At 57.4% G+C, this 12437-nt stretch overlaps 1 protein-coding gene across 1 annotated transcript in view; it reads left to right on the top strand.

Moving 5' to 3' along the window:
- The first annotated feature begins 213 nt into the window (after positions 1-213).
- Positions 214-12437, top strand: part of MCF2L (MCF.2 cell line derived transforming sequence like) — a 128538-nt gene continuing 116314 nt past the window's right edge. The window contains exon 1 of the mRNA XM_047081840.1: positions 214-344. The gene's annotated coding sequence lies outside the window, so the exon portion shown is untranslated. The remainder of the gene's footprint in view (positions 345-12437) is intronic.

Genomic DNA, 12437 nt, shown 5'->3' on the forward strand with positions numbered 1-12437 from the left:
GATGGAAGGCAGTTGGAGAACGAGTGTCCTCATGGGCGCACTCTGGCCATTTCTGAATAAGCGCCGCGGAAGGCTGCGTCTGGTTATTTGGGCTTTATTCGCAGACACAACGCCAATGTCTTTGGGCAGGGTGACCTCATTTTTGTGTTAAAATCTGTTTCCGCACTGCAGACTTATGTTTGACTGCTGGAGATGTGTCCCATGCCAGAGGGCTGCACGTGACCATCGCTCCTCCCTGAGACGATCCGATGAGGCTGAGGAGGAAGAAGGTGACCATCAGATCGATGTCCCTGACGTCATCGGGCTTGTTCAAGACCAACCCGGGGGGTCAGACACACCCACAGGTGGGGATCGCGCCTTATTTCTGTCCAGAAGCTCGGGCTGGTGATCGGACTCGCACGTCCTCCTCGTAGCTACTGTGGTCCTGGGAGCAGGTTGATTTCTTTTGGATCACTGTCGCCTGCTGTCGCCTATTGTCACCTGCCCACGGCTGGCAGGCAGTCTCCCAGGATGGTCCTCACCGGGCCACCTGGCGGTTCTTCAGATGAGCGGTTTAAGACAAGGTCGGCTCCGGTGAGAGGGGAATAGTTCATTCGGGTCTGCAGTGAAACACCTGCGCCTGAAGGAGACCGTCACCAGGCTTTGCTTCAGTTCTCAAAAACACGTGATCCGTGGTTTGAATCAGTGGGTCGAGCTCCTGCCGGTCAGCAATCCGTGGCCAGTACCCGGAGGACAGCTGAGCAGGACCCAAGGGGTGAGACCCCACTGTCCTCAGCGCCCAGCCTGACCCCCATCCAGGCCCGGGGCCCTCCCTCGCTCCCCTGGCCAGGGTCTTAACGGGAGGGAGAGGCTGTCCCCACTCTGAGTTTCACCTGCACGGAGTCATTGCCGATCCTTCCTGTCCCGCTCCGAAGTAGTTTTCACCGGACAGGGTGAGCCCTGCACCCACCACCAAGGGACAACATGACAGGGATGGCGAGTGTCCACCTGGGGCTGGACCAGAGCCAGGCAGGCCTCTAGGAATGCGGGGAACACTCCTCCTTGCTCTTCATCTGGAGCTTTCTCGGCCTTGCCCTAGCTGGGCTCCGCCACAAATGGCCCTCTGAGTGGAGGCATCCCTGGCCTCCCCCTGGAGCTGTGTCACGGGCGTCCCTAGGCGAGCAGCTCGTGAGCATTTCCCTTCAGACGGGGTGGGGGTGGAGGGTCTCATAAACACCCCAGACCCGGTGGGCCTGAACCACGGCCCCAGTGACGGACACTTGCGTGTGTGAACACCGTTGGCCATTTGAACCTGGCTGGTGGGTAGTTGCATCCTCGGGTGGTGGCCTTGCCAGCATCTCTGTTTAGTAGGTTTCGAAACTTGATTTTTGTCACTTGCCTTGTTGGTGACTGTTGGCAAGTGACAGGCCGCAGCCAGAACCCCCAGGGCGGTCTCCCCGAGATGGCATGGCCCCGGGCTCTGGGAACTTGGGATGGTGCTGGCTATCAGCAGGTGTGTCCACCCCTGGAAGGGCACTTGGGGTGGAAGTGGCTCCCTCCTGGAGCAAGAGCACAGTTACGGGCGCAGACATGAACACTGACTTTCGCGGCTGGAAGGTTATCTAGCTCTCCGTGCTCAGTGGGGCTGCAGTGAGCCTCCGTGACGGCTCAGACTCCTGTGGTGGTTGTGCCCCCAGCTCTGGGGACCCTGCTGGGGACCGAGACTAAGGGCGGGGAGGAAGCGGGGCGTATGGGTGACAGGCTGACCGCTTCCTAATGTAACCACATGTCCTGGGCTGAGGCTCCAGAGTGGACTTGGAGGCTGGACCGTGGCTGTCGCGCACTGGCCCGGACTGTTCACGGCCGCACCAAGCAAGCAGTGTGTCAGGCAGGGAAACACGTGGCTGTGAAGGGTTCGTGAGTTTGTGTGTTGGTTTGAATGCCCTTGTCTGAAGCGCAGGAGCACGCACTTGTCACGGCCAGTGGTTCCGTGTCGCCGCCGCGGTGCCGCGTCGGGGAGACCGGTCCACTGGCAGGGGCGAGCTGTCCCGGTTTGGGAATGTTGTTGCCACGGCGTTTACTTTTCAAAAAGTTCTGTCTCTCCTGATCGGTTAGTAGCGTCTTTAATGATACCACACCTGAACAGGTACCGGGCAGAGACAACTAAGTGCAGTCGCTGACGTGGGCGTGAAGTGGACTGTTACCGCCTGCAACATGAGGTTGAATCGTGGCGTTGCTGATGTGTTGCAAAACCCTTCGGATATCGATGCTTTCACGCGGCTCACCTGATGCCTTAGTGCATTTAGGACGCCGGCTTGTGCGGGTGGCACGGGCGGCCCGTGGGAGGCGGGGGCCCAGCTGCGGGGAAAATGTACTGGGAAGGAAGGAAGCTCCAGGATTTCTGGTGTGGCCACTGGGCCTCAGCTCTGCAGAGAGCAGAATGGCCACTAGTGACCGCGGGTGGCGTTGTGTGCGGTCTCACAGGCGCTGTCCTGTGGTTTGTCTCCCGGAGCTCACACCGTGTTCCCGCAGAGGCCCCCTCCCCACGCACACTGCCCACCCCCAGCAGCCGCTCTCCTGCTGTCCGTCAGCACAGGAGTGATTTTGTTGTGTTTCCGCAGACAGTTGGTGGCTTTCCTATTTCCCTCTGTGCTTGATGGAGTGTGCTGTACGATTACGGTGATCCAGGGGCCAAAGTGCTCTGGAGGAAGTGTGTCTGTGGGCCGTAACCAGCGCAGACGAGGGCCGTCAGGGAGGAGGTCTTTCTCCCTGTTGCCTTGCCCATGTCCGGACTAAAGTCCTGCCCATCTGTCCGTCCTGCCCACCTGTCCAGACCCACAAAAGTTCTACCTGTTCCACAAAGCGCTGCTCTGTGACACGGCCGCTCAGTGTCGGGGGTGTGGGGCCTCCCCGACCGAGCACGACTGTGTTGTCCCCGGCAGGGCAGGTTCCCCTGCCTCCGAGACACGGCAGCGTGAGGACAGGGACTATTTCCTTCCCCATGTCCCGTGCCACTGTTTTCATCTTCAGTGTGCGAGGCCTGGCGGTATTTGGGAATTACCGCACCGGCCCGCAGGGTGGGCGGTCCGCGGACGGGCCAGGTCAAGCGGCCAGTAGTGCTAGGCCGCGTGGAGGCCGCGAGAATGTGTCCTGAAGCGCCTGACCCACGTGGACAAGAGGCCCGGAAGAAGTGGCTGCAGGATGTTGTGTGTATGGGCAGCAGGCAGCCCGCGGGGGGCGGGGGGGGGGGGGACGGACAGAGCCCCTTGGGGCAGGCAGAGAAGGCCCTGAGCAGCCGTCCCAGGATAGGTGGGAAGGAACCTTCAGTCTGTGTCCTCGCGGACAAAATCGGAGAAGCTGGCCGGCGCCACCCCTGGAGGCTATACTGAAAACAAATCGAGGCGTGGATAAAAGTCTTCACATGGTTTGGTTTCAATCAGCAGGTTCCACCTGCAGGGGTTTAACCTAAGGAATCAATCAAAAACTGTAACCAAGGTTCATGAACAAAGCTGTTCCCGACAGTCATTATTTATGCCAGTGAGTGTTTGGGGAAAAGCGAGGTCACGTGTTAGGAGTTTGGTGATGCTGTCTGGTCGCTCAGACGACACAGTCACCATGTCTTGTGCCCTACGTGAAGCCCGGCTACAAAACATCGCACCACAAGGACGACTTTGTAAACAGAGCATGTGCACTTTTGATCAGAGATTTGCAGCTGTGTTTTTTTATCACCCGTTGGTAATCTGTTTTCCTCTGTCTTTCTGTGTCAAGAGGCTGTGTTATCTCTGTGAGAAGAGGGTTTCCTGAGTCAGGACGTGAGGTTGGACGCAGGCAGGCATCAGGACCCAGCCCTGTCCTGCGCTGACCCCTGTTCCTGGACGTGTCCCCCACACAGGCTGCTTCTGCAGGAACCATCCTGCCTGGTCTCCCTGGGTCTGTGGCCCTTCTGCCAGGCCGAGCTCACCCTGCGGTTTGGAAGGGAAATGTCTCCTGGGAGAACGTTCCTGGCACTTTGCCGGTGGCCCTCGGAGAAAGGCCCGAGTGTGCACAAAGCCATGGGAAGTGGGGACAGGGGTCCTGGCGCGGCCAGACTGGCGTCCCCTGGAGCTGAGGGTCAGGCCTGGTGGCTCTGCCCGGTGTTGGCCCTGGAGGCCGTGGCCCTCCCACACCCCAGCCTACCCCCATACCCTTGCACCACACTGTGGCACCTCAGAGCAGCACTGACATGTCTGTCCCAGATTTTTCTTCGAAACTGTAGCTCCTGAGAACCTGAACCACCTCCTGGAGGGCACTTTCATTAAAGACGAGTCGCAGTGGCCCTTCCTAGAGGTATGTGATGTCTGCTCATCCGTCCTGGGGTTGGAGGCGGTCGCCGTGAGCGTTGCTTGGATTCACTGATTCTTCAGACTTCCTGTGTCCTGGTCTGCTTGCTCCTTTCGCCCTTGTTAGCTGGCACCCCCTGCACACACACGGTCCTTTCCCTCGTGTTTACCGGTTTGTAGGATGGTACATTTCTTGCTGGCATCTCCCCGGGGGAAGTGGGGAGGGTGTAAAAATACCGCCTTAAACCCTTAAAAAGTAAAATTGAACCAAGTATGGTTAAAAGACCTCGTCAGCTTTGCTGGCTGGCTGCGTGCCCGGGCAGCGGCCCATCCACAGAGGAAAGGGGCTCCAGGTGTAGAAGGCGAGGACCTCGCTTATGAGCAGGAGGACGAGGAACTTTACTCTGGAAGAAAAGCGGGGGGCCCTTGCGGGGTCATCACTTAGGGGTCCGGCCGACAGGCCACCGACTGGCTGGTGCTGCTCAGGACACTCCGTGGCTGGGGAGTCAGAGCTGTGATTAAGTCTGTTTGGTGACGGGCCAGCGCCTGCTCCGTTTGGGGCCTGTGTCGTGTTTTTAACAGAACTAAGAAACTTTGATATTCTATGTACGTTCAGCCGTTCGTATTGGTCAAATCGTCCCTGTTGGGGCCTTGGGAGCCCCCCGGGTCCGCCGGGCCTGCTGCCGCATCCTGGGCGTGTCCTCGCAGAGAGGAGTGGTGTCAAGCGCCTGGCACAGGGCTGCCCACCGCCGCTTGGCCATGCCACTCCTTTGCACTTCAAGTGTGCCACACGCACATGCTCGTGCGCCCGAGTTCTTAGCCGCAGAAGCTAATGAGCTGCGTGGACAACACACACATACTGCCTGCCGCGTGGCCTCAGGGGAGGAGGGTCTAGAAAGGGCAGGGCTGGCCTCTCAGCCACAGGAGGCAGTGCGGAGGGTGGGATCCCCGTGCACACATGTGCCACAGCACATCCACGGCTGGCATGGACCAGAGCCTCTCCCCTCTCATAGCTGGAACACACTGATTCCTTCTGATGCTCTCAGTTCAACTTCGGGACCACGTGGGGCCCAGATCTCTGTCTTCCTGACCCCATGCCCCAGTCCCACTTTCCAGTGACAGCAGCAGCCGGTGTGAACGGCAGAAGCCACTCCGTCCCGGACTCGGATCACAATGGCTGAGGGGGGAGGGGGGCTTGATTTTCGGCTGTGGGCTGGGGTGTGCCCCACGAGGGACGTATAGTCGAATCACCAGGTCCTGAAGTCCCTGGGAGTCATTTCCGCGGGGTGGTGCCAGTAAGCAGGTAAGTAAATCCCCTCTTTCATTTGTAGTGATCGCCGCTCACACTTCCACTCTGCTTTGTAACCGTGTAAGGTAACCGTGCATTTCCGAGCCCAGTGACGTACATCCAGAGCCGTCTAGGGTCTGTCCCTACCTGCTCCTCCTGTCCCACCTTCCCCCAGAATCGCCTTTCTCCTCTTCAGTTTTTGGCTTATGCCTGTGTGTGTGTGTGTGTGTGTGTGTGTGTGTGTGTGTGTAAGCACGTGTGTACACGTACTCATATCTCCTCTTGTTTGTGTACACACACTTCCCTTCACTGTGCTTCCTTCTAACCTGGTACATTTTGGACAGGCTCCCCCACAGGGTGGTGGCCATGCCGCCCGCCCCCCCGGGGTCTGTCTCCTGGGCCATCCTGCCTCCTCTGACCTGCATTCCGGGTTACCAGATGCTTGGCCTCCAACACTGACACTGTCCCCAGGGTCCCGGCCAGTGTGAGAAAGTGAATCCTGATTTGTCCTTGAGGGAGAGGCGGCCATCGGTCCCACTGGCCACTCACTGCCTGTCAGGGCCCTTAAGGCTGTGGTCGTTGGGGTCCCTGCTTCCTGGGAGAGTGAAACATGTCTGCATGTGTCTGTGTGAGTGCGTCTGTGTGTGTGTGTGTGTGTGTGTGTGTGTGTGTGTCTGGGGTGTGTGTGAGTGCGTCTGTGTGTGTGTGTGTGTGTGTGTGTGTGTATGTCTGTGTGAGTGCATCTGTGTGTGTGTCTGTGAGTGTGTGTGTATACGAGTGTGTGTGGGGGTGTGTGTGAATACGTCTGTGTGTAAGTGTGCATGTCTGTGTGTGTGTCTGTATGTGTCTGTGTGTGTGTCTGTGTGTGGGGGAGGTATGTGTGAGTGCATCTGTGTGTGAGTACGTCTGTGTATGTGTGAGTGTGTCTGTATGTGTCTGTGTGTGTGTGTATATGAGTGTGTGTTAGTGTGTCTGGGGTGTGTGTGAATACGTCTGTGTGTGAGTATGCATGTCTGTGTGTGTGTCTGTATGTGTCTGTGTGTGTGTCTGGGTGTGTGTGGGGGGGTATGTGTGAGTGCATCTGTGTGTGAGTGCGTCTGTGTATGTGTGAGTGTGTCTGTATATGTCTGTGTGTGTGTGTCTGGGGTGTGTCTGTATGTGTCTGTGGTGAATGTGTGAGTGCATCTGTGTGTGTGTCTGTGTGTGTGTCTGGGGTGTGTGTGAGTGCATCTGTGTGTGTGAGTGTATCTGTATGTGTCTGTGTGTGTGTGTCTGGGGTGTGTCTCCGTGGCTTTGATGACCTTACTTTCCTGCTGCTCACAGACCTCCAGGACTCCCTGTTCAGTGCTCACACCAGGTGCAAGCTTTCCTGAAGCCCCCGCTTGTCTCGTCTTTTCTCCGAGGAACAGCCTGGGCCCTCTCCTTTTCCCACCCTCCTTGCTTTCCTTTTTTCTTTCTTTCTTTTTTGGGTTTGTGAATAATAGTATCTGTCTTCGTGGCTCAAAATCAAAATGAGGTAAAAGCTATCCCCTGAGAGTTCGCTCTCGGACCCGGTGCACCTGCAAGGCCACACCCATGGGTGCTCTCCCCTACGGGGCCCCGCGCCTGCTGGTCTCAGCAAACACAGCTCCTGCTGGCCAGGATAAGACGCAGCGGGCCACACGTGCCACTGTGCATGCTTTTCCCGCTCACCGTGTTCTGGAAGTTGCGCATCAATGAGGAGTGAGCCCTCAGTCTCTGTTGGCGGATGCTGGGGCTCGTCCCTCTTTGTCACGGTTGCAAACTCTGCTGCAGTTAGTGCCACTTTGTACGTGTGCTGGCGCGTTCCAGATCCCCGGAGGCTGAGCAAGCAGCAGACGCTTCTGACGGCTTTGCTAGAATCGCGGCTGCCTGTGGGCTCCTCGTGCCCAGTGCTGTCATGACAGCGCTGTCTGCAGAGGCTCCGGGGAGCGGCTGTGGTCCCATCTCAGCATCTGTCCCCGCTCAGCGTGTGGTGTGACCCGTACGTGGCTTACAAGAGACCTTTAACCCCCCTCGTTTGTTTCAGGGTTGTTTCCTCTTCCCTTTGCCCATTTTCTTATTGGGCTGCTAATCTTTTAATGGTTTCTAGGAGCTCTTTACAAGTGAGAGAGATTGGCCCTTGTGATTGGAATTGGAAGAACTTTTTTCTCAGGTTACCGTTGGCCTGACTTCCTTTTTTACCAGTTTTAAAATGTAGTCGGGGGGCCCCTGGGGGGCTCAGTCGGTTCAGCGTCGGACTTCGGCTCAGGTCATGATCTCACAGTTCCTGGGTTTGAGCCCCACTTCGGGATCTGTGCTGACAGCTCGGAGCCTGGATCCTGCTTCAGATTCTGTGTCTCCCTCTCTCTCTGCCCCTCCCCCGCTCATGCTCTGTCTCTCTCTCTCTCTCTCTCTCTCTAAAATTAATAGTAAACATTTAAAATAATAATAATAGGGGCGCCTGGGTGGCTCAGTCGGTTAAGCGTCCAACTTCAGCTCAGGTCACGATCTCATGGTCCGTGAGTTCGAGCCCGGCGTCGGGCTCTGGGCTGATGGCTCAGAGCCTGGAGCCTGCTTCCAATTCTGTGTCTCCCTCTCTCTCTGCCCCTCCCCCATTCATGCTCTGTCTCTCTCTGTCTCAAAAATAAAAAAAAAGAAATAAAATAAAATAATAATAAAAATAAAATGTAGTTGAGTTTCAGTATCTTACGGATTTTGGATGTTGAGTTACTGTTCAAAAGGCCTTGTTATTCTAAGGTTTTAAAGGAATTCACCCAATTTTTACCCCTGGTACTTTTACTCACGCTTAAACCTTTAACCCATTTGGGTTTATTTTGTTGCATGGTTTCAAGTATGGGTCCACCTTCGTTTTTCTGTGGTCCTGACGCCTTTTATTGGTTTTCTATCTTCACGGCATGTACTGGAGACACCACCATGAAAATCTGTCAAATTTTATTCCGTGTTTGAGTCAGTGTCTGAGATTTCTGTTCTGCATCATCAGTCTGTTTGTCTTTCAGTTTCTGGCACCACTCACTTTAATTACTGGGGCTCTGGGGCATGTTTTAACATTTTATACGGTCCTGTCATTTCACTGCTGCGTTCAGGGTTTACCTGGCCATTCTTGATAGCTTTATTTTTCCATATGAAATCCAAAATTCATTCTAATTACATAGTTACATAAACAAGTCAGCAAGTAATTATGGCTCTATTTCTTCTTTGAGTTTTTCATTCTTCTGATTTCTTCCTTGTCGAGTGGCATCGTCCAGCGTTTCTAGGACATTGTTATACAGCAGGTGTCCTGTCAGGAACACGTACTGCCCGGCATGCGTGTGGAGACGTGTGTCCGGGTTTCGTGGTAGATCCACTGTGGGGGCGGCAGTTGAACCCAGTCCGGGCGTGTGTGGCCGTGTGTGTGTGAGGCTGCAGCCTCCCATGTGCTCGTGTCTGTGTCTTCAGTGTTAGCCGGAGAAGCTCTGTGCGTTCTGGGTACGGGTCCGTGGCCCCCTCCGCACCCCTTAGCTTCTAGCCCCGGGTCCCTCACCTCCAAGTGTGACGGGCAGGCATCCGGTGGAATCGGGGAGTGGGTTGGAGCCGAGTGCCCTCACCAACCCAGCCTGCAGGGTAGGTCCCGGAAGGGCCACAGGGCTAGGCCGAGAGAGCCTGAGTGCACCTTCTGGAAGTTTCCACAGCCTCTGAGAGACGCACTGGTGGGACGCCATGGGGGGTGAGGAACCGAGCGGGGCCCGCCTTCCAGAGCAGGGTCTAGGAGACCCTGGGGCTATGCCAGCCACTAAGGGCCAGGCTCTGGGAGCAGATCCCTCCGGAGGTGGGAGGCAGTGGCACAGAAAGCCCTCCTCCCTCCCCCGGACTCCACCTGGTGAGGAGCAGGGAGGGGAGAGGGAGAGGGCGGATGGAGTCACCCCAGAGTGCTGCTGACGCTGCGGCCCACCTGGGCAGGTCTCGGGGGGCATGTTCCGTCCACATCCACGGCCCACGTCGGCCTTGGGTGTCAGGGGCAGTTTGGTCAGTGAGTGCCCCACACACGCATTCAAGATGTGGGGCTGCTCGGACACTTAAAGGTTAGAGCAGGAATATCACGACCGGATAGAGGAAGCTTCCTGCTTCATACTCTTTCTTCTGTGGAAACAGTGTCCCTTCTGAGTGATGAGGCATTAGCACACGGCCAGCGCGGCCTGGACCCCACGATCGGCCCCCCTCAGAAGGCTCTAGGGAGGCCTCGCCCGCCTCAGTGCCTCCGTGTGCCCCCCACCCCCGTCCCCGAGCACAGGTGTGAGACTCGGAGACCCGTCTGCTGTGCTGGCCCCAGGACACGTCAGTGCAGCCAGCCCCCCCCACCCGCCCCCGCTGGATGGAGCCCCAGACCCCCACGTGGGACTGAACGGGCATGGATCTGGCCCCTGAGGACGCAGCCACGGGTGAACTGCTCTGCATGGAGCCGGGGTCAGCGTTGCGGCGTCCTCGGGGGTACCTGGAGGTCACTCGATGAGAAGTGGCCCCGGGAAGGTGGGTTGGATGCTGCTTAGCTCACACTCACAATCAGTTCCTGTGCAGGGTCTGGAGGGCGCCTGGTGCCCTGCCCGGCACGGGCTGTGGCAGTGCTGAGGCCCCGGGGGGAGACCCTCGACCTGGGAGGGAGGCGGGGGAGGGGTGAGGGCCCGTGGCTGCGGGCTCGTGACCACGAGGCTGAGCTGTGCACAGAAGCAGGACCTGGGGGTGCCAGCTGGGGTAGAGCAAGGCGGACGCCCAGCTGGCACCGACACCGACAGCGAAGCAAACAGCTGATGCAAGAGCCCCCTCCCCGGGCCCCGGCGTGCCTGCTGCCCTGGCAGCTGCTGGGCCTGCAGGTGAAGGGAGGGCGTGCGCCGGTGGGCTGCGCTTCCTGTGCCCGGGCCAGCGTGCACCTGCACCCACGGGGTGTGACGGGTGACAGTGAGAACATCATCGGAGGTCAGAGACACCACAGCTGTTTCCTAAGCTGAGCGCCACTGCACAAAGAGGTGGCGAGCGTCCGGAGCACAGCCCACACGTGGCCTGCGACCCCACAGAGGCCGAGGGCTTGCTCAGCGCTTACTGCCATCGCTTCCCTCCGAATGGCCCGTCCCTGGACGCGTTCCACTAACTCTTCAAGTCAGCGGTCCTATGTCAGGCATGCCGATTATTTCAACTTTTTTTTTTTAAACCTTAGTGAATAGTCTTCATTCAAATCTTTGCACGTTGGTCTGTTGGAGTTATTTTCAAGGCTCTGTTTCCTGTAGCAGCTACCATCCAAAAGACAGTGGTATCGTTGTTTGCAGATCGCCATCTGAGAGGCCAGATGAGGCCTCCTGAAAACGTGGGCTCCACAGCAGGTAGAGGTGAAGGGTGAAGGGACGCTGGTGACAGCCAATATTTAGGAAGCACCAGCTATGTGCCAGGAGCCGCCAAGTGCAGGGATGCACAGGGGGCCCTTTACAAACTAGTGCGGAGGGGGCGTGGCCATCGTGGGGGAGCAAGATCGGAGCCCGAGAGCTGGGGGCACATCCCGGGGTCTCCGGGACCATCCCTGGAGTGGCTGCCTGGACACGGAGGAGCTCCCACTGGGGGTGCTGACGAGGGCACCCCGCGAACAGAGTCCACCGCCACAGCTCAGACAACGTTCACGAAGGAGACACATGAGCTAGCATGGCTGGCCACCTGCACTGCCCCCGAGGGTGCTGTGAGCACAGGAGCGATCCCTGCCTGAGGTGTCTGGTCAGACTTCGCTTCTCTGCACCAGAGACCGTGAGGTGCACTCAGGATGCCCACTTGTCATATAGCGACTGGCTTCATCACTCCCTGTTTGCAGGTCGACACCTGTCTTTAAAATTCTCAGGCGTCAGGATTTATCTTACACTCAGTCCTGCTTCTCCTGAGAGGGGTGCAACCCATTGCTTGCTGTTTGCTTTTTAATGAACAAATTTGATCTTTAGAGCAGTTTCAGGTTCACAGAAAAATTGTGCAGAAAGTACCGAGTTCTTCTTTGCCTCTGCCCCCCCCCCAGCCTCCCCCGTCATCACGTCCCCCAGCAGGTGGGACGTTTGTCATAATCTGTGAGCCTACACGTCCCTGTTACTCGACATCCACGGCTTATGTCACGGCCCTTCCTGGTGCCGTGCATTCCATGGGTGCGAACGAATGTATGGTGATGGGTCCCCCAGTAGCATCAAGGAGAACACCCATGGCTATTTTGCTTCTAAAACGCGCTTGCCACGTTTTAGTGAGATTTACAGCAGTGACTTCTGTGGGATACTGTCAGGGTGGATGTGCGACACCACATATTTGTCAGAACTCGGTAGCATGACCTCGAATGTAAACCAGGGCCTTTAGCTGACTATGTCACGGTGGCATTCGGGGACGGTCACGCATGCGCCACATCAGGCACGGGACTGGAGCAGCACGTGTGTGAACCCTGCACTTTGTATTCTGCTTTCCTGTAAACCACTTCTCTGTAGAGGGCTTATCACAGAAGGAAGTGAGGCTGCTTCACCATCTTTGGGACCTTTTCCGTGAGATCTGTTCAAAGCCGTGGTGACGGGTTGGCCACGACGGACCACGGGGCTGCCGTGGGCACCATGTCCCAACCCGGGGCACAGTTGTCACCTTGTGAGCAGGAAGAGTGGGTGATCGTGGAGACGGCCGGAGAGCAGCTGACGGAAGGAGCAATACTGGCTGTAAGAGTCTGGTGTCACCAAGTGGTGGACGCTCGTGGGGCATGCCCAAACTGCGCGGCTGGGTTGGCACTGACAGCCACTTAGCTTTCAAGGCCGTGCTGCAGTGGGGAGCATCCACGCAGCGTGGCTCTCGGGCACCAC

This window comes from Lynx rufus, unplaced genomic scaffold (assembly GCF_022079265.1).
Source record: "Lynx rufus isolate CCGP_SWC_20201006 ecotype Redwood Valley unplaced genomic scaffold, mLynRuf1.p SCAF_1, whole genome shotgun sequence".
NCBI lineage: Eukaryota > Metazoa > Chordata > Mammalia > Carnivora > Felidae > Lynx > Lynx rufus.